This window comes from Lissotriton helveticus, chromosome 7, assembly GCF_964261635.1.
Source record: "Lissotriton helveticus chromosome 7, aLisHel1.1, whole genome shotgun sequence".
In the NCBI taxonomy this organism is placed as follows: Eukaryota; Metazoa; Chordata; class Amphibia; order Caudata; family Salamandridae; genus Lissotriton; species Lissotriton helveticus.
In genome coordinates, this window is record NC_136068.1 from 1,908,989,176 (window position 1) to 1,909,009,245 (window position 20,070).

General features: G+C 41.4%; 1 gene segment (V, D, J or C); it reads left to right on the top strand.

The window, feature by feature from the left end:
* The first annotated feature begins 583 nt into the window (after positions 1–583).
* The window catches only part of LOC144769919 (T cell receptor beta constant 2-like), a 59,980-nt gene continuing 40,493 nt past the window's right edge, over positions 584–20,070 (top strand). The window contains exon 1 of the C gene segment in view: positions 584–681.

Here is a 20,070-nt window from a genome sequence, read left to right on the forward strand (position 1 = left end):
TACAATTTGGAATCTGCAGAATGCGTTATATAAAAATGTACCCAGCCAGTCAGATAAACTGTGGTTGTCTTTGTACAAAGCTACGAAAGGATGCAGTTAATCATTAATGGAGAGTTAAAGGCAGATGTTGTGACTGTAAGCGTCTGATGGTGCCAGGTGGCTTGGGGGAGTCCTGGGTGGGGGTCGCCCAGCGCCCCCTGTGCATGCCAGCCGGGGTGCATTGTTTTTTTTTCTGTGCCACCCGTGTTTTTGTGTAGTCTGGCAACACTGTGAACAACGAGAAGCTATATTTCGGCGCTGGGACCAGATTGACAGTTCTAGGTAAGGTTTTTGATTCCACTGGGGGCTCAGACTGCCACAGCTGGGCAGGTGGCGGGGGCACGCTCCACAGAATGTCCATTTGTGGTTTGCACAATGTTGGGCAGTGTGGCACTGTGCCAGGGCGACACTTGTGAGTTCAGTCTCCCCTGGGCTGGGCTCACTGTCTTAGCTTCATGTCTGTGGTGTGGTGGGGGTCACAGGGGGTGGGGGTGGTAAAGCCACCCTTGAATACACAGAATCCAGACCGGTTGTGGGTCCGCCTCGGTGTCTGCGGCGCAGGGTAGTTTTGCCACGGTCCCTGAGCACTGTGTAATAATCGAGAAGCTCACTTCGGCGCTGGGACCCGGCTGACGGTCTTAGGTAAGAAAGTCACGGGACACTGGGGGGGCTGCTTTCTTATTCAAACTAGAAATGATTATTGTCGGACAGTCTTTAAACTCCCACTCTAAGGTCACTAACGGTGCGAGCCATGCAGTGAAAAGTAGATCCTAAAACGTAAATCAACGTAATCGAGTCGAGCGCGCTTCTTTAGCCGCTTCGACTTCAAAGCGCTTTTATCCTGAGCCACATATTGTGCCTCTCAATGGCGTTGCCTCTGCTAAGGTATCTGGGAATATTGGAAGAAGGATGCAAACGAGGTTTAGGGCTCAGCTCTGGAAGAAGAAGGCGATCCCCAAGGCTTCCAGGCTTCCCAAACCGTGTGATCTTGGGCTCACCACTTCATGCCCTCGTGCATCAGTTCTATGACTTACAATAATTCGTGGCATGGGGGGAGGGGGGCGAAGGGGGAGCTAGAAAGAAGCTAAATGTGACTGCAAAGCGCTATGTGAATAAACTAACAATGAGGGCATTTTCAGTGATGCAGAACCGTGAGCTCCCCGCCAGTGTCTGTGTGTCCTTTCCTCACGGACACACAGGGAAGGGTGGATTGTGAGCAGGGCCGGCACCGGCCTCTGACTCGGCTGGGGGCGTCGTGTTTGCAAGTGTATTATGATTTAAAAGCACCTGCGGCGGTATTCCTAGCCTTCAGCAATGTTCAGGCAATAATAAACATGTCAAGATGATTCGGTGATTAATGTTCTTCCTATAGAGAGATCTGTGTTTTGTCTAGTTTAAGTTTTGATTCATGGTGAGGTAGCGCAGTGGGTTAATGTGCCTGCTAAAAAGAACATGCAGATCGCAAAGTGCATACAATGTGTGTATAATGTAAATACGTCAGTGCTTCACTGCTTTTGTCTCAGAGCCCCTTTTGTTACTAGCAGTTTATACGTTAAATTCATAATATAGAACATTGAGCTATTTATTACTTGTCATCAAAGAGTTGCATGCAAACGGCAAGGTATAGATTAGAACGTTATGATTTTTCCCCACTTTAATTATCCTAATGTAGAAAAAAGGATTTATTTCGATAGATAACAAATCTGATTATTAAAGAGAACTCCCAACCAAGTTCATTTAAATTCCGAGTTTGTGCATCTCCAGACCAACCTCTATTAACCTATATTGTCTGCCAGTATGGGTGACATGCGACTTCTACACCTTGTAGTCTTCTGTCTTCTGTAACATTTCCTATACACTGATTTACACACACATGGGTATCTGCGTAGTGTGTGTGTGATGTAAGGCGCTCTGACACCCTACACTGGTAAGAGTGGCGCTATAAAGCGAATTAAATGTATCTGAGAGAGGGTGGTTGTGGAGACTTAAGGGGTGCTGTTAAAGGGTGTGGTGGTGAGGGAATCTGTGGCAGAGGTGGTCTTTGGGGGGCATTACGCGCAGATACTCTTAAAAAGCCGCCTGTTGCAGATTGCGGGGTGATGCTAGGGAGACCCACACTTCGGAAAGGCCCCTTTAACATTTGAACCTGCGCCTGGCAGGTTTTTAGAAAATCTCAGCCACAAACACTAAACCAGATGAACTACCTATCGCACAGGCCAATTTACAAAGCATGGTTTAAAATCAGAAGAGCTGTGTGTCTCCACAAAATGCGCGTAGACGTCTGGATTCTAGCTCACTCACAGGATTCCCAGATGCAGCACAGAAACCCGAAGAAGTTTGTGAACTTGTAATACCATTAAATAACTAGCAGAGAATACACCCGGTTGCAGTAGAGATTAATTTATAAGAGCAATTTAGCTTTATTTTTATTTTATTTATTACATTTGTATGTGTTTGCACTCCCAATGTAAGTACTTAGGGGCATATTTACAAACCCCTTGCACCACTTTTGCGTCACTTTTCCATGTTAAAAGTGACGCAAAAGTGGCGCAAAGGGCTTGTAAATCTGCCCCTCACTACAGCCATTTTATGTCTATAAAGTTAATTGAGTGAACTGGGGCTAAAGTGTCATCTTGAAGTGCGTGTATGCACTCTCATAGTTCTGACTGTGTAAGTGTGTTCCACTGCTACAATTCTTCCTTGGCGACATCCACACCCTACCCGAGCCATTAAACCAAGAACTACTAGAGAACAAGGGGCAGATTCACAAGCCCCTTGCGCTACTTTTGCGTCATTATTAACGTGGGAAAAGTGATGCAAAAGTGGCACAAGGGGTTTGTAAATAAGCCCCCAAGTGTTCACCAGCAGCGTTTTCGTCTTCGCTGGGGCTGAAGCGTCTCCAGATCTATGGGGCATATTATCTGTGCGCAGGAGAACCTGGTCCCATCCCTTGAGGGAAGATTGAAATTCACTGATTTGTGCGATCACTTTTATTCGCCGAGCCTTAATACTAAAGTGTGATAGCTGTACAACTTTTAAAATGCCATTCATTTCTTCTGAGACCTGCAGGTCAAAGGTGGCGATGCTGGCAGTGCTGGCTCAGCATGCTCTCTTCCAAAGGCCGTTAAAAGGAGTACCATTCACTTGAAATTCCACACATCTGAGTCGTTTGTCTGAGTTATCCATGCCTCTGCCGCTAGGTGGCAGGCGAGCCTAAATCATGTGGCAGAGGTGAATAAATACTGTGACGAGGAGAGAGTGTGCTGCAATTATGTGGCCCCTTTACATATTAAAGCACAGTTGTAAGAGACATATGGTACATTCCATATTCATTATGTAAATGCCTCACGAGGGGACGTCTGAAGACACTGGACCTTTATAGGGGATGATAAGTATTGATGGTTTTACCACTGTACGACATGGTCAAACTAACAGATGTTCTGAAAACTTTGTAATGTGAACATCATTTTGTGCTAAAAGTGAAATAAAATCATATAATGAGGCAGAGTGCTGGCTAGAGGGAGCGGTGTGGCGGGCGTGGCTCTGACATTTTTTCAATCTTATCTGGCCAATAGATACTACACCAAATAAACCATCTCAAGGGACCAGGAACCAGCTAAAGCAGTACCCCCTTTTTTACAAAACCACTCCTCCAACAGGGCAAACAGGGGCTACAGGGGCAACTCTCGAGTACCCCCATGAGGGGGAGGATGAGCCAAGACGGTAAAAATAACATGTTGGCTCAAGAGGTTCTGAGCGCTGGAGGGGCGTCAACTAGCTCTACTACACCGGAGCCACCAGAAACAGCGTTATCGGTTGGGGCTGACCAGTACCAGGACCCTGAGGAAATAATATCAGTGGCCCCTATGATACCTACGATATCGATTCTGAATAACAGCATAAGCCCAAACCAGAGCCACAAGAACTCTATGGAGTCTCCAAGTCAAGAGTTAAGCCCGCAGACATCGCAAGCATCCCAAGAGAATGGGTTATTTTCTCTTCCAAACACCACAAAAACAAATTCCATCGAAATTCTGCTTGGAACCATCCTCCAGGAGTTAAGAGATTTTAAACATTCCCAGGCCCAGGAGATTTCAAACCTGCACAACAGGCTCACGAAAATGGAAGAATGCATTGGGAGCCTCGGGTATCTCCCTCTAAAGGTCACTGAAGCCGAAACAAGGATCTCATCCCTGGAAGATTCGCTATCAGCAATACAGAAAGACATGCTGGTGGCTAATAGAGAAAGAGCCCAGTTAACAGAAAAACTGCAGGACCTTGAAAATTACAACAGGAGGTCAAATCTACGTCTAGTAGGCGTTCCAGAGGGACTGGAAGATAAAGACGTAGTTAAGTGGTCAGAGTCTCTGTTGAGAAAAGCCATACCCGAGCTCCAAGGGGATTTGACAATTACACGAGGACATAGAGTCCCGGCATATAAACCCAACAATATAAAATATCCACGTACGATTTTGCTTAATTTTTCTGATTTCAGGGTGAAGGAGAAGGAGTAAACAATTTTAGAATCTTCTCAGATATGTCAGCAGCCTCTGCTCACAGACGTAGAGACTTTGTTAAGATGATTGACTCTTTTAAAAGCAAGGGAGCCCAGGCCATGATTGTGCAGCAGTCAAAACTTAAAGTACTGGCCAAAGGAAAGTTCTTTATCTTTACAACTGTCCACGAAGCCCAGACTTTTCTAGCAGGCCTAGGAGTGTAACTCATAGCTGATATCCACTCTGTTCTATAATTTCTTAGTCTATTTCGGAGCATAGCCTATAGTCTATAGTCGATCCGTGTTTATATCTGCAAGGCGGGGCTAAGGCGACGACAGGAAGCACACAAGGATGCAATGAAATGGCATCCAAAAAGAAGAAACCAAAGGGAAGGACGGAAGTGGAACACGGGAAGGTTCCGTTGATTCTCGGGGGGGAGGGGAGTTGGGGTGGTGAAGGGAGGTGTTGCAGGGGAAAAAAGGAGAGTTCATATATTGAAGAATTGTTTGTTCCATTTTTAAGATTAGCTAAGATACGGCATAGACAAGATTATCTGATCTTAACATGGCTTTAAAACATATATTGTTTGTTTGCCTAGTTTACACAAAGAAAGGGCCTGCTGCTATTATATATTTGCACTGTTTACTTGATTATTTTGCAGAAAGTAAGGATTTGCTGCTACTTATTTTTGCTGCTACTATATCGGTACTAAGTATTTATTTATTGATGCACAACGCGTTTTTTGTTTTTGTCTTTTTACTTGCCTATTTGCACAAAAGAAAGGTTCCCTGGTATTTATTATAATACTGTACTGTACTGTTTACTTGCCTATTGTGCACAAAGTAAGGATTTGCTGCTACCTATATGGTTCCGTTACTTCATCTGCACTGAGTACTCATCCATCATTGTACAAAAAGATCGTGACTATTTGCCTATTTGCACAAAGAGAGGGTCTTTTGAGGTTTATAATTATACTGTATTGCTAAATAATCTTTTTAGCATACATACTTATTATATTTGCTATTTAACATGTTTTTTAATTATGGCCTTCTTAAAAAAAGAAAGAGCATGTTGAAGTTTATCTCCTTTAATGCAAATGGTCTAAATAATGCTCGGAAAAAAAACGCTATTGAATGCTGGTTAAAAAACTTAAATCCCGATATCATTTATTTACAAGAGACCCATCATAGAGACCAAGCTGATGCAGATAAATTATTTAAGAACTGGGCTAGCCATACTATATCCTCCTCAGCTGGGTTGACACAGAGAGGAGTATGTATACTGATTGGAAAACATTTAGGTTTTATTCTGGCAGGCACAGCCACTGATCCCAGAGGCAGATGGGCAGTTGCCCATGGTAAATTACATAATGTAAATATAATCCTTGCTACACTATATGCTCTCATCTTAGACGACTCTCAGCCAATTTTACAGTTAAAAAACACAATAACCGGCCTTCCTGGGATAATAGTATGGGGAGGAGATTTTAATCTTTTGCAAAATACTGTATTGGACTCGTCTAAAAAAGATCGCCGTCAGAATAAACCCCAATCTGTCTTAGCGATACAGAGTTGCAATTTAGACCTTGACATCATGGATCATTGGCAGGTTAATAATCCACTCAAAAGAGAATATTCCTGTTTCTCTGCAAAGTACAAATACGCCTCAAGATTAGATTTTTTTTTTAACATCCCACAATTTAAATCTATGTAATTATGTTCACCTACCTAATGCTTTCTCAGACCATGCGGCAGTCTCCATGGAGGTAATTCTGGGAACACATGACTTAAGCACTATAAAACGATGTTTTTTTAACAAAAATAACCTCTTAGATCCTCAATGGTGTACAGAAATTGAAGAATTCATTGAGGAGTTTTTACACGTAACAGAGGCACAGCCCCCTTAAATACAACCTGGGATGCATTTAAGGCCACTCTACGGGGGTTTATCACATCTAAAGATATACCAATATATAAAGCAAGAAAAGAGGAGAAGAGCAAATTGCAAACAGATCTTATAAAGGCAACCCAGGTACACTACAGGGCAAGAACAATACATTCCAGTAAAAAACTATCCGAGGCCAAAAGTAAGATGAGGGAGTTTTATTACTCCCTAGGCGAAATCCATTTTAACTGCTACACCCAGAGGATGTACGAGGATAGCGAGTATACAGGGAAGCTCCTGGCGTGGCAAACTAAAGAAAAACAGGCTCGCAATAGAATTGACCAACTAACTGATCCAATCACTAAAATACAAACTAAGACCACAGCCTTAATTGGTGAATGTTTCCTGAATCATTATGAGGGAATATATCAAACAACAGAAGAGACCTCAATTGATACAATAGGGGAGTTTTTATCTCAACTTATAATTCCCAAATTAAACGCTGAAGAGAAGGAAGGTCTCATTGAGACATTCTTGGAGTCTGAGTTAGATGAGGTAATCAGCTCCCTCCCTAACAGAAAGGCCAACGGCGATGATGGTCTTCCAAATGAATTTTAAAAAAAATTTAAAGGAACTATACGCAAAGAATTTTTAACTTTAGTCAATGATTTACTCCAAGGAGGATCCCCTCCGGATTCTTTCCGCTCAGCTGTGGTAGTTAGTATTTTAAAAAAAGGAAAGGATAGTGAGAATATAAACTTGTATCGACCAATAAGTCTACTAAACACAGACTATAAAATTTTTACTAAGCTTTTAGCAAATCAATTGAATAAAATAGTGGGAAGTCTGGTAAACACTGATCAGTGCGACTTTATTGCAGGCAGGCAGCTCCACACAAATACAAAATTTGTATTGGAGGCACTAGATTTTTTTAAAACTAATAATGTGAAGGCCCAAATTTGGTTCCTAGATGCTGAAAAAGCCTTCCATCTAGTGTCCTGGGACTGCCTATTTGCTATTTTGCACAGTTTTAATTTCCCGAATGTTTTTATCTCTCTTTTAAAATAACTATATTTAAACTCCAGGGCACAGATTATCATCAATAACTCCAACGTCGGTACATGCAAGATCAATAGAGGCACCCGACAAGGCTGTCCATTATCACCAATATTATTCGCATTATTTATTGAACCTCTAGCGATCGCGATTAGAAATATACAAATTATTACAGTCCTGGTAGCTGGCATGACTAATATAAAATTATACGCCGATGATATTGCCCTGTTTTTAGACTCCAACCCCCTAAGCCAAGCAAAAATTCTAAAAATATTTTCTGATTTTCAAAAACTAGGGGGCTATAAAATTAACGTTAACACGACGGAAATTATTTTATTAAACTGCACTGTAGACACTTTATTACCAGAATTTAGGCAAATTTATAACCCAACGCCAAAGAGATATCTGGGTATCTTCATTTCGGACAATTTAGACGAGCTGTTCTCGCTTAACTATTCACCGTTGTTAAAAAAAGTTGAGTCCCTTTTAGAACGCTGGAATCTACTACCTCTATCTATAATGGGCCGAGCAGCACTGATACGCATGTCGATCCTACCTCTTTTTAATTTTTTATTTAATGCAGCACCCTGTGTTATCCAGGTTTCCTTTTTAAAAAAAATAGATTCCCTAATATCTTCATTTCTTTGGGCAAAAAAGTCTACCAGACTTGCACTTGACACTTTATATCTTCCATTTACACAAGGAGGATTATCCCTCCCTAACATAAGAGAATACTATTTTGCGTCTTTTGCACATCATAGTTTTAGATTTTTCTTTTTAGACACGAATGAGACAGACAACTTTTTTATGAAGAAGATGCTATCAGAGGCAAAGAATATTGATCCAATTAGAGTTACTAAAGACCCAAAAAAGATCCGTTACAAGTCCCTCCAATGGATTTTTAGACAGAAAACCCAGTTCCTGAAATCCAATTCCATTCCTAGGATAAGTAACACAACTGATTTAAACAACCTCTACCTAGGTGAAGAGGGATGCATGGATAGGAAAACAATAAAGCTATGGAAAGAAAACGGTTTTGAAAAAATAGATGACTTCCTGGCTGGTAACAGGTGGAAGACATGGGACCAAGTTGCTAGCCAGGTAAGCCATTCCCATTCCGTTTTGAAATGGTCCTTTTTTATGTTGATTCCAATACTCAGAGAGCTGGATATAGGAAATCTCTATTTTAAAGAAAATATCTCCACAGCACTGAATAATAAATCTAAAAAAAAGATGAGTATTTGGGTTAAAATATTAAAGGAGGACAGGAAACAGGAATCCTCGAGTAAGATTTTTGAGAGGTGGAAAAAAAGGGAGGATATTGAAATCAATGAACAAATTTGGGATAAAATAAATAAATTTAATAAAACAATCTTTCGTGGCGCTAATTTTAAGCGCATGCAATTTTATAATAAATGGGTGATTTACAGAACTCCCTCCTATCTCAACAGTATCTTTCCACTAGTTCCTGATAAATGCTTCCAATGCGAGGAACAAGGGACCTGGAAGCATATAGTTTGGGAATGCTCTAAAATCCAACAGCTATGGAGGGAAATTGAAAAATATCTTTCCCCTGAGCTTAAACTCCTATAATTTTCCAAGATCTAGTCCCGGTTCTTGGTTGCTCAGCGACCAACACTAAATATGACGAATTTCTTTTCATAGCTTCTCTAATTGCTAAATCACTCATATTGCAGTGCTGGAAAACCAATCAAGTACCGACCTTTCAGGCATGGAAGGCTAAATTAATACGAACACAGGGTAGGGAAAGAAAATATGCGCTCAGATCAGGGGCTCTCAAAAAGTATGAAAAGTTCTGGAGTGTTTTTGAATTGCAAAAAATACCTTTATAATCTCTTGTCTGCCTATATGCACTTTTCTTAAGCACTTTATAATTATTCTTTGCACTTTATAATTAAATTATGGACACTTGATTATTGATTATCCATGTATGACCATATGCCATGTATTACATCAAATCTTTTAAGAATTGTATTGTGTAATGTTGATCTGGTTTCTATGAACTCTCAATAAAAATAAAAAATAAATCTTATCTGGCCAATAGACGACAGGCAATGGATCTCCCCCCTTATCAACCAGATTTTGTTGATATTAGGTACGGTGTCCCTCAGGGGTCTGCGATTATCTCAATACTATTTAATGCCTACGTGAGCCCTTTGATTGCTGTCATTAAGTCACATAATGTCAGCCTTGTGAATTATGCTAATGTCACACAGCTTATTCTGTTGCTGGACGGGGATCATTTCGTTTCACTAGGACATTGTCATGCCTGTATGCAAGATATGGTACACTGGCTGAGAAAGAACTCCCTTTAGTCCTGAAGAAGGTGTTGGCTTTAAAAACAAGTGCCAAACCGAAACGCGTCGATGCATTTTGAGCTGTGACACATTAAGTTTCTGGAATACAACTACTCCAATTTCAATATTAGCATAGGATTTGGAGTTTGATTAAATTCTTTGACTAATGTACTCACCTCATTTTTAATTGGAATCATTTTCCTTATTATTTTTCCCACTGTATATGTATAACTGTATGTGTATTTTTATTAGTGTAATACTATATGCTATGTTTTTTTAATATATATTGAAATAAACTGTGCACCTTTTAATTTATTATTATTGTTGTTATCAATTTGCTCCGTATCTGTTGCTCAAACTAATGTTGTGTGGAATGAGGTGAATATAAGTGTTGGCTATTTGTAAGTTCACCCAAAGGGGAAACTTTTCTGACAATTTGTCTTTCGGTACCCTACCCCTTTGTATTTTGGGTCCCTCTCTTTTGTTAGAGAAAAAACTCCCTGCAATTTAACGGAGTCAAAACGGAGATCTTATGCTGTGCCACTGGGAAAGTGCCATTCTCACTTCCAACGAGCTTCTGGCCTATTCCCACGGGTACACCATTGGTACCCTCTGAGACGGTACGCAACCTCCGAATTACCTTCAATGACAAACTGAGCCTAGAAACTCAAGTTCATAAGATTGCGGGAACAGCTTCTCTTTCATTAGAGTACTTCGGAAGATTCTTCCGATGTTACCAAAACAGGCCCTCGCTCAAGTAGTACGGAGTGTTATTCTGAGTAGTCTGGATTATTGCAATGCTTTGCTGCTGGAGTTTCCAAGGTACCTGATCGGGAGACTGCAGAGAATTCAGACGGTGGCAGCAAAGCTTGCTTTAATGAGATCACGACGGTCATCGGCATCTCAGGCTCTTTTGGAGCTGCACTGGCTCCCGGTATTACAGAGTATACAATTTAAATCACTAAGCACTGTTTTTAAGGCGCTGCACGGGCTTGGGCCTAAACCATTGCAGAGCACATTTGGATAGTATGCCCCCATCCTTAGTCTTCGCTCCTCATTGGCTAATCCGGTACAAGTACCCAGGATTAAAAGAACAAAGGGGAATATTATCAAGAACAGCGTTAAAAATGATCGCCTGTTTAGCGGCAGAAAACTGCAGCTAAAGGGGCGATAATGGGCTTGATAATATGCCCTTGAAAATTCCAATAGAAGTCGATCTTCTGGTGTGAACCAGGGCTTCTGTTGGAATTCTCCAGGGCATATTATCAAGCCCATTATTGCCGGTTTAGCAGCAGTTTTCTGCCGCTAAACCGGCGGTGATTTTAATGCCGTTCTTGGTAATATGCCCAAAAATTGCGGGGAAGAGCTTTCAGCATTGCAGCAGCGCGGCTTTGGAAGGGTCTTCCCACTGATCTTAGACAGATGCAAGACCTGTTGCAGTTCCGACAGAAAATAAACACCTGTTCTATGCCAGAGCATAAGCATTTCTATTGTTGCATGGCTCTCCTTCCAACACTTATGGTGGTAGTGCACATGTATCTCAGCGCCAGGGTGCCCGTAGGGTTACAGTGCGCTTTACAAGTACTGATACCAATAACAATAACAGAAAGAATCTGCCAAAGCTCCTCGTGTTAGTTAGTATCAAGAATTGAAGGGTTTCCTTTCTGTTGTAGTCACATAATTTCCTAAGTTCATTAACATACCATGTGTATTTGTACAGTGCACGTTCACCCTTGGGTATCTTGGCACTGATTAACAGATATGTTTATTTTTACCCAACTCAATGGTACTCATTTTTATCAACCTCAGATGGATGAAAGGCTGAGTAGACATGATAGGATTTGAACCTGTGACCATGAGGTCGAACACAGGTCCCTGCAGTGGGGCATTAGTCCACTGAGACACCAGACCCGGCTACTAGTGGCAATGTGCATAGTTTCTGGGCAGGTTTGTCACCTATGTGGCTAATTACAAGGAAAGTGACTGGTCAGTACTGTGAAGTGTCTGATGTGGCACTGCATCCCTTGTGTAGAAAAAATGATATCTTTAATTGATTTCAGATAGAAGCATTTTTTGTTTAAATCTGCAAGTTATGGTGGAGATGATGGACTCTGTGGCTGGTGCAGCGAGTCCGTGTTTAGGAGCAAAATACTTTGCCCCGCGGCTCCATTCGTAATTGCGAGAAGGCCCTGAATAAATAGGGGTAGGTAAAGGTGCAAAGCTCTTTGCTCCACCGTGGATGTATGTCACTACAACGTGGTTGTTTTCAATGCGGTACTTTACATAGCATATTTTACAACGCAAGTCGTTACAACGACTTGCGTTGGAGGCTGCGGATTTCGGAATCTTATAATTTTATATTCTAACACCAGTTCTAGTAACAGTAGGGAAGGTGTTGGAATATAAAATTACAAGATTCCTTATCCCATAGCGCCATCAAGCGCAAGTCGTAGTAACGACTTGCGTTGTAAAAGACGCGTCGTAACTGCACTGCGGGGTAACATCCGCATTGTAAAGGATGTTCCCCCTCCACCATATCTTTTAATACTTTGCGGTCATCGTGAACTTCAGCAAGTTTTCAAAAGTAAAACAAAACAAACAGCAGAAGAAACCCTCAGATAAAAATCAACGTGCAGGAGAAGGTTTTTGCAAAACAAACAAAAAAAATAATCTATTTCCCATAAGAATTCTGTTGAAAAAACCTTGTGATTTTTTCAGTAAAGTTCACCCAGAAGCAATGTTGGAAAGCTCAGCAAACTTCTCAGACTGGAGAGGCGGAGAGTTTGCCAAATTATCAGCCCCACAAGGATGTATACATCTTTCTCTTATGCTAGGTGTCCTGTTAGACCTTTCAAAAATTGAACAGTTGACACCAATTCTCAAAATGCCAAACTCTGACCTGGATATGAATGGCCGATGCCTTCCTTTCACTGCCTCACATTTATCACCAAACTTCTTGAAAGGTGCAGAGCTCTAGCAGGACATGAGCCAGAGATGGCACTGAGGAGAGGTAGTAAACTCAAAGTAAACCAGCCCAGATAAAGGCCAAATGCAAAGGGCAGAAGGTCATTTTTCAACTTGGTACGACCCTTGGTCTATCCTTTAACAGGACTTATCCGTCAACAAATTTACAAAAGGCCAAAAGACGCACCTTTTTAGGTAATCCATAGGATCTGAAACTTTCCGGTAATGTGTGTCTATTCAAGGGAATTAATCATGCAATACAAAAGTTAGAATTAGGACAGCATAAAAATGTTTACATTCTATCACTTTAGCACCTGTCTGGATTTGGAACTAGGCAACGGACGGAAACTTCAAACCCCCAGACCATTGACGAAGCCCGAATTGTATTTCATGAAGGAATTTGTGTCTCTTGATTATTTTCAAGCGGAGCTCAGAAGGCAAGAAAAGGCAACATCTGTCTGACCCTCTTCAAGAGCCCTTCTGGGGTGCCTCCGGGCTCAATCCTCGAACCACTTTGCTGAGCCCAGATGTTGAAGCCCTGAACATGTCGATGGTCTGAGATGAATGAACCAGCGGTTGTATGATCATATGCAGTCCTAAATAAAAATATTAATAACCAGGCTCCCAGAGTCTACAGACTAACTCCTAAGACAGACTGCAAGTTTGGATGTCCACAGATGCCTAAAGTTAAATGCTGGTTAGCCGGCCCCCTTTCTCCTGTCCATCATCACGCCGAACGCTATTCCAAACTGGATTTCTGGACTGAAATCCATAGGGATCTTTCCATTAATGTAAAATGTCCTGTTTTCTTACATGATCCATTACTGCACTGACTGTCAGAGTGAGCACGGGACCTACATCTGGTTAACCTCATGGGTGCTGCTGTCGAGCTGAGCTTGTCACAGCTGTTGGAACGTTCGTACGCAGGGCAAATTTCCCCGCTGTGCTGAACGTTCTAAAAACGGGTGAGGCCGTGATGAGCTGAGTTCGTCATGAGGGCAGCTCCGCTGCGCCTCATGACGAACTGAGCTCGTCACCAGTACGGCGGCGCTGCGCGTGGTCCCCCTCCCCCCGCACAGCAGGAGGAAAACACCCCGCAGCAAAGGGGTTAAGCCAGACATGGGTCCCCTGCTGAGGGTGCCAGAAGGCTCCGGCATCATCTTACTAAAGAGGCTCGAATAGTCTGAAGCTGGTCTTGAGTTACTGGTGCACCCGTTCAGATGGGACCTAGTCTGGCGGTTTGGGCTGGACTGTTCCCACTGGAGCAGGACCAATGCGGATCTGGGTATTGCTGCTTCCTGTCTGTGGTGGCACCGTCGGCAAGAGAATGGTGGACTAAGAAGAGGTCCTGAGTTATTACCCATGGCTAAAATTAATTCAAGCCTTCCAGCCATGACATTTTTGCTTTCTTCAATAGCGCCTCTTAGAAATCCACAATAAGAATGTGTCCAAAGGTGCTTTTCATTAACCATAGTTTCAGCCAAAGTGTAAGAATTTTATACTCAACCATGTCCTCAGCATGGAGATTGGTGCCCTCATTACCTCACATTTAGATTAAGGTGATTCCCTTCTGAGGACACTGCCCAAATCATAAAAATTCAAGTGCATCACACACTTCACGTTAAACACTGTATCTGGTACAAAACTGCCTTCTGAAGCAACATGGCCATCATACGGGGCACCCCTCAACACCCCGCTTAACCAGCACATGAACGCTCTTTCTTAGGGGACCACATACTAGTCAAAACATCATATGTCGTAAAAAAATAAATCTAAAGTGTTACATTTACAGGAATTTTACATGTACTTCAAACCTACATCAGACTGTCATCTTAAATCTTGGGTCTTAATTTACAAAGGTAAATTTAAAAATGTAAATGTACTCCTGTACATTCAGTCTTGCACTTGGGTGTATCTCTACACTTTACTATTCACCATTTTGGTTATAGATTTGCAACTAAGTGCAGACTGCATTGTCTTCACCCCCTCAGTTCAGATGACGGAGACAGCAAGAAAAGTTACTACAAGTAACTTTCACACATAGGTGGGGTGCCAGAGATCTTGATATGGTAAAGTAGGGGTGGAAAATTAATAAAGATTAATAATAAAAAATTATTGCACATAGGATTCACTTAAAACAAACAAAATATAATATTACAGCACATTACCTCATCAAAGTTAATGTTCATTAGATAATTACAATATTTTGTCATCAATTTTTAACTATTATTTTAACTCCTTGTGTGCTGCCGTCGCCCGTTGAACGTGACGCGCACTACCTTCCTAGTGCTGCGCACGGTCAACGGCCAATGAGGCCCCGCCTGCGCAAGGAAACGCCCGCACCGCGGCGGAATCACCGCCACGGTTAACGGGTTAATCAACATTAAAGAATAACATTTATAAAGTTAATAAATATATTAACTGCCCTCATAAGCATTTTCATATTTAATCATTATTACTCCAAAGTAATATATATTTTAATTATGTGTCATGCGTTTTTGTATTCATTTAACGTTTCCAAAAATAAAACCAAATAAACATTACTCTTGCACTTAGGTACATTTCTACACTCTTTTACTATTCACCATTTCGATTTTAGATTTACACCTAAGTGCGGACTGCATTGTCTCCACCCCCTCTGTTCAGATAGTGGAGGCGAGCAAAGACTCAAGATGTGAGTGGAAAGGTACTACTAGTAACTTTCATACATAGGTGGTAGTCCAGAGATCATGATATAGTAAAGTAGAGCGGAAACATAATAATATTTAATAATAAAAAAGTTGTAGTAATTCACTCAAAACCCCCCAAAAATATTACAGCACATTACCTCAAAAACCGGAGGAAACGAGATTCCGAGTGAAATTAAAAACCTTTCTGTATACCATATAACTGTCTGCCCAGTCTTTTGTGCTCCTTGCACGCTGCCTCTCTCACTGTTTTAGCGCACGGACACGCCGGTGTGCGTAACGCAGCGCTCTACAAATGTCCCTAATAATAAATAATAATAATAAAAAAGTAAATGTTCATTGAATGATAAATCATGACATTCATAGCGTAAATTAATATATGAACCACGCTCACTAGCATGTTCATATAAATTTTTCATATTTAATAAATATTATTCCAAAGTAATACATATTACATTTAATTAGGTGTTATGTGTTTTTGTATTAATTTAATGCAATATTATGTTTTTTAAAGTTGTAAAGTTGATTTTAATTATTATTTCAAAATAGTCATAAGTCATACCTCCATTATTTACTATGGGATTGAGTTGCAGTACCTGTGTATGGCCATCTGTTGGCAACTGTTTGGGGACTGTGTTGGCTATAGTAACTTTAGAAGCTTAGCGGCCCATTAGGATGTCGGGCGGATTGCCACCGCCATGCGGGTGGTGGCGATCCGCCAGACATCCTTGCCCGCCAGCCACCCATTTCCTCCCGCTATATTACTATGGCGGGGGGACAGCAGCAAACGGAAACACAGTCCGCCGCTTTTCCACCCTGGTCGTCTTGCGACCGGGGCGGAAAAGGGTTTATATGGTGGCGGTGTCTGCTAGACATCGCCATCCATAATCGGATGCAGGCGGGAGGGTGCCTTTCCGTGGCGTAATGCGGTTTTTCAGTTTGGGGGCCCATTGCGGGCCCCCAGGATGATGGGGGGGTCTGGGGGTGGCACATGAGGGCTACCTATGGTACCCCCCTGCATGTGCATGCACAACATGGCAGGTACCGCGTGGTGCCTGCCACGTTGTGTATGCACATGCACAACATGCATTTTGAGCATTGTGGCGGGCGGTGTAGTGAGCAACGCCCGCCACAATGTTAGAAATGCAGGAGTGGTGGGCGCATCCTAATACCCCCAACGGGACCCCCGCCCTTATGGCGGGAGGTCCCGTTATCCGATAGGATGGCGGGCAGACAAAGTCCGCCCATCATCCTAATGTCCCCCTAAGTTTGTGAACAGCAATGGGCTTAGTCTTGTATAGGTGGGTGTTTTATTATTGTGTGTCCCTCCTAAGCATCTCCTTCCTAAACGCTCCCCATTTAGGTTCAAGTGCTTCCCATTTTTCAAGCACCCCCCTCCTTCTCACATTTACTACTAAAAGGTAGAATTACTTTTGTGGAGATCCCTGCACGGAAAATATGGGATTGGCAGAATTGTTTGCATATATATTTGTAAGATGCATTTTGTAGGAAACAAGGAGCACCACTATGGAACTACTAAATAACATACAAAATGGGCGTATGAACCAGCCCACAGTGCTCTAGAAGTCCCTAAATTATTTTATCGTTATTAAAATCCCTGCCTGGATCCTCATTCTGCTCTATTCTCCCTCCACATAAATAATTAATATATGTTTGCTACACATTTTTTCATATATACTCTCATGCAATTTCCCCCTTTTTTGTTGACTGTGAAGAGATATGCCATTTCACTCTTAACCTAAAATATTTTTGTTTAATTATTGTTGGACAATGTTGTAGCATCTTTTTGAGTCAAATTCGTGCTCACACAAAACTCCATGAGAAATGTACATTAATGGCATAGTGGATATTTAATCACCCCTAGTGATCAGGGAATCGTGGAAGTAGGGATTAGGGAATGATCAGGATGACCAGGGAAGTGAGGTTATGGTTAGATATTTTCGTTACTAGGGTTATTTGACCCTGTAAATGTCATATTTTTCAGACTTGCCTGGAGGTTATGGTGCCACAGTGCAGTTGCATACTCACTTTGGAATAGCTCCTAGGTGCATTGTGTAGTGAATAGTGTTGCATAGTGTGGAATGAACTTTGAAGTTCAACACTCACAGCTAACATCCAGCCTTCCAATGGTGGAATTGCATCACAACTCCTTCATGTTTCTGAGGTACTATGGGTGACTCCCATTGGACAATGCTGTCCGTCAATAAACTCTTCTGCAACTTCAGAGTTTTCAACAACAACATAACATTTACCCACTGAATTATGCTGACGTTAATTTATATCCTCCTGACTGCATATTAAAATTTTTATATATATATATATTTATATTGGCATCCATGACACATGCATTTTCACCTAACAAGGGCAATAACATTTTGAAAAGAGAAATTTGATTCCAGTATGTATGTTTCTCACTAACTGCATTGATTTTAAGAGATGTTGCAAACAAAATATTGAGGATTGTAAGTAAATCAACTTTTTTCTCACGCCACATGCCGTGGCTTAAGACATCGCAGCATTATAAATCGATTTAATATTAATCCTTTGAAGCTCTTGGTTTTAAATGTACGTTTTATTAGATTCCAGAGACTGGAATGCAAACAATTTGAGCCCCCCCAGTTGTTTTGAAATTAGAAATAGTTACAAATATTTTCTTCTCATTTTACTTGGTCAATCTTTCCTAGTCACCCTCTTATATCCCAATTTTTCCCCACTTCATATGTTCCTATTCTTTACTTCTTGTATTGGCGGCTCCCTCAGTATCATCCTTCTAACCGTAAAGCAATCAGAACTCTTATCCTAACTTACACATGGAGAAAAAACTTTATTCCTCAAATAGTAATTTTACAACCTTTAAAAAAAACTTAAATTAAAAGTACATAACTATAAAGTGCTGAATGACTCCAAAGCATTTTGATAAGAAAACAATAATTTAGGGCCTGCTTTAGGATACGGTGGGTGGGATACTCATCCATATCCTATCCCGTCTTCTGAATTACAAGTGATTTGTAGTCAATGGCAACTGTGATATGGTGGACAGGATATCCCTCACATTTGTGATGGAGTGCCCTATCTAGAGGCCTCCAAACCAAGCCTTTGGTCTTTGCTAATTGATCCTCATTCAATGGCACGTATCTCTCCACACAAGATGGCGTGCCCCTGAACCACGTATGGCGTACACGCACAGGGATTATCATGGCCTAGCACTATTCTGAACATCAATTATTTACTGAATGTACAGCCTTTGAACTGGAGAGCTTTCACTCATACTCCAATAACAGGATACTATATGAACAAATAACCATTTTTGTTATAGCTTTACTTGGTATTCAGTCCGCCATTTTTAATCAGCCTTGAAAAAGTCATACAGGACTAAACACGTTCCTGCCGTCTTTGAAGCTGGAGAACCAGGTTTGAGCCTGGTGGAAGGTTCAAACATCCTGTAATTCTGGGCAAATCACTTACTCTCCCCCTGCCTAAAAATTGTTTTAAAAAAATGAATGTGTCCAACTGTAATGCAACTGGTGCTCATGTAAATTGCTCTGTTACCTTCAAGCTGAGTTTGGGATATAAACCTGTAAAAATAAAAAACCTGTTCTTCCACAACAACTACATAAGTGTGACCACCTGCAAAGAAGAAAAAATACATTGAAATTGATGCACCTAACCCCCTGCCTATCATAGTCTTCATGAATAATTTTGTAACTGATTTTATGTTCACTCCAACTTTCTTCTCATGTTTAGAGTGGACCATTAGGTTTTAGGGATGCCACACACAACACCTGAGGTAGTAGGCTGAATCAGTTTGTTCAGATTTGATATTTTCCATTTATTCAGATCTAGTTTCGGTTTCTATGGTCCCAGTTTCTCTCTTTTCTAATGCCACTCTTGTAATAGGATGCTAGTTTATTTGATCACTGCTGCCATTATAACAGCAACATCATATTAACACATGAACAAACCAGCCGCAAGTCCTTCCCACTAGCACACTGACAACTTCCTCCAAGTGTGTGACTTGCCATCCTTTTACTGGCAGACTAACCAGTGCTTAGAGAGCAGTGTTCTTCAAACTTTTAAAAGCTTGCCCCCATGGAAAAAAACATTGGGCCACCCCTCAAATGTTTTTACAATTATTCCACCAAACTGGTAATGTTTAAATATGTTTAGACCTTATTCAACATTACAGTTAAGTTCTGTACCATTTATAAATGTAATCTTAAATACTTAAATTGCCATACATACTATTCTGGCCAGGCAGCCCTTACCAACATGTTAGAAATTGGGGTGGCGTAGGGGGGGGGGGTTAAATATTATATGGAGTTATTTCCATTTTTACACCTCCTTCCAGCCAGGATATAAATGACAAATTATGCTAGTTATGGCCCATTACAGGGGCTTACTAATGCAAATTTTTCCCCACAAAAAATACATGACTGTTATCAGCATAATGCTTCTTTTGGCCAGAGCATGGCGTCCCACCTGGGATCACTGAGGCCCCTTAAGGGGGGCTGCCCCCCCAGTATGAAGAACCCTACTATAGAGCAATTCAAATAGGGGCCCAAGCATAGGAGGCCAGTAGAGGTCCTGTTATTGTACTCACAGATA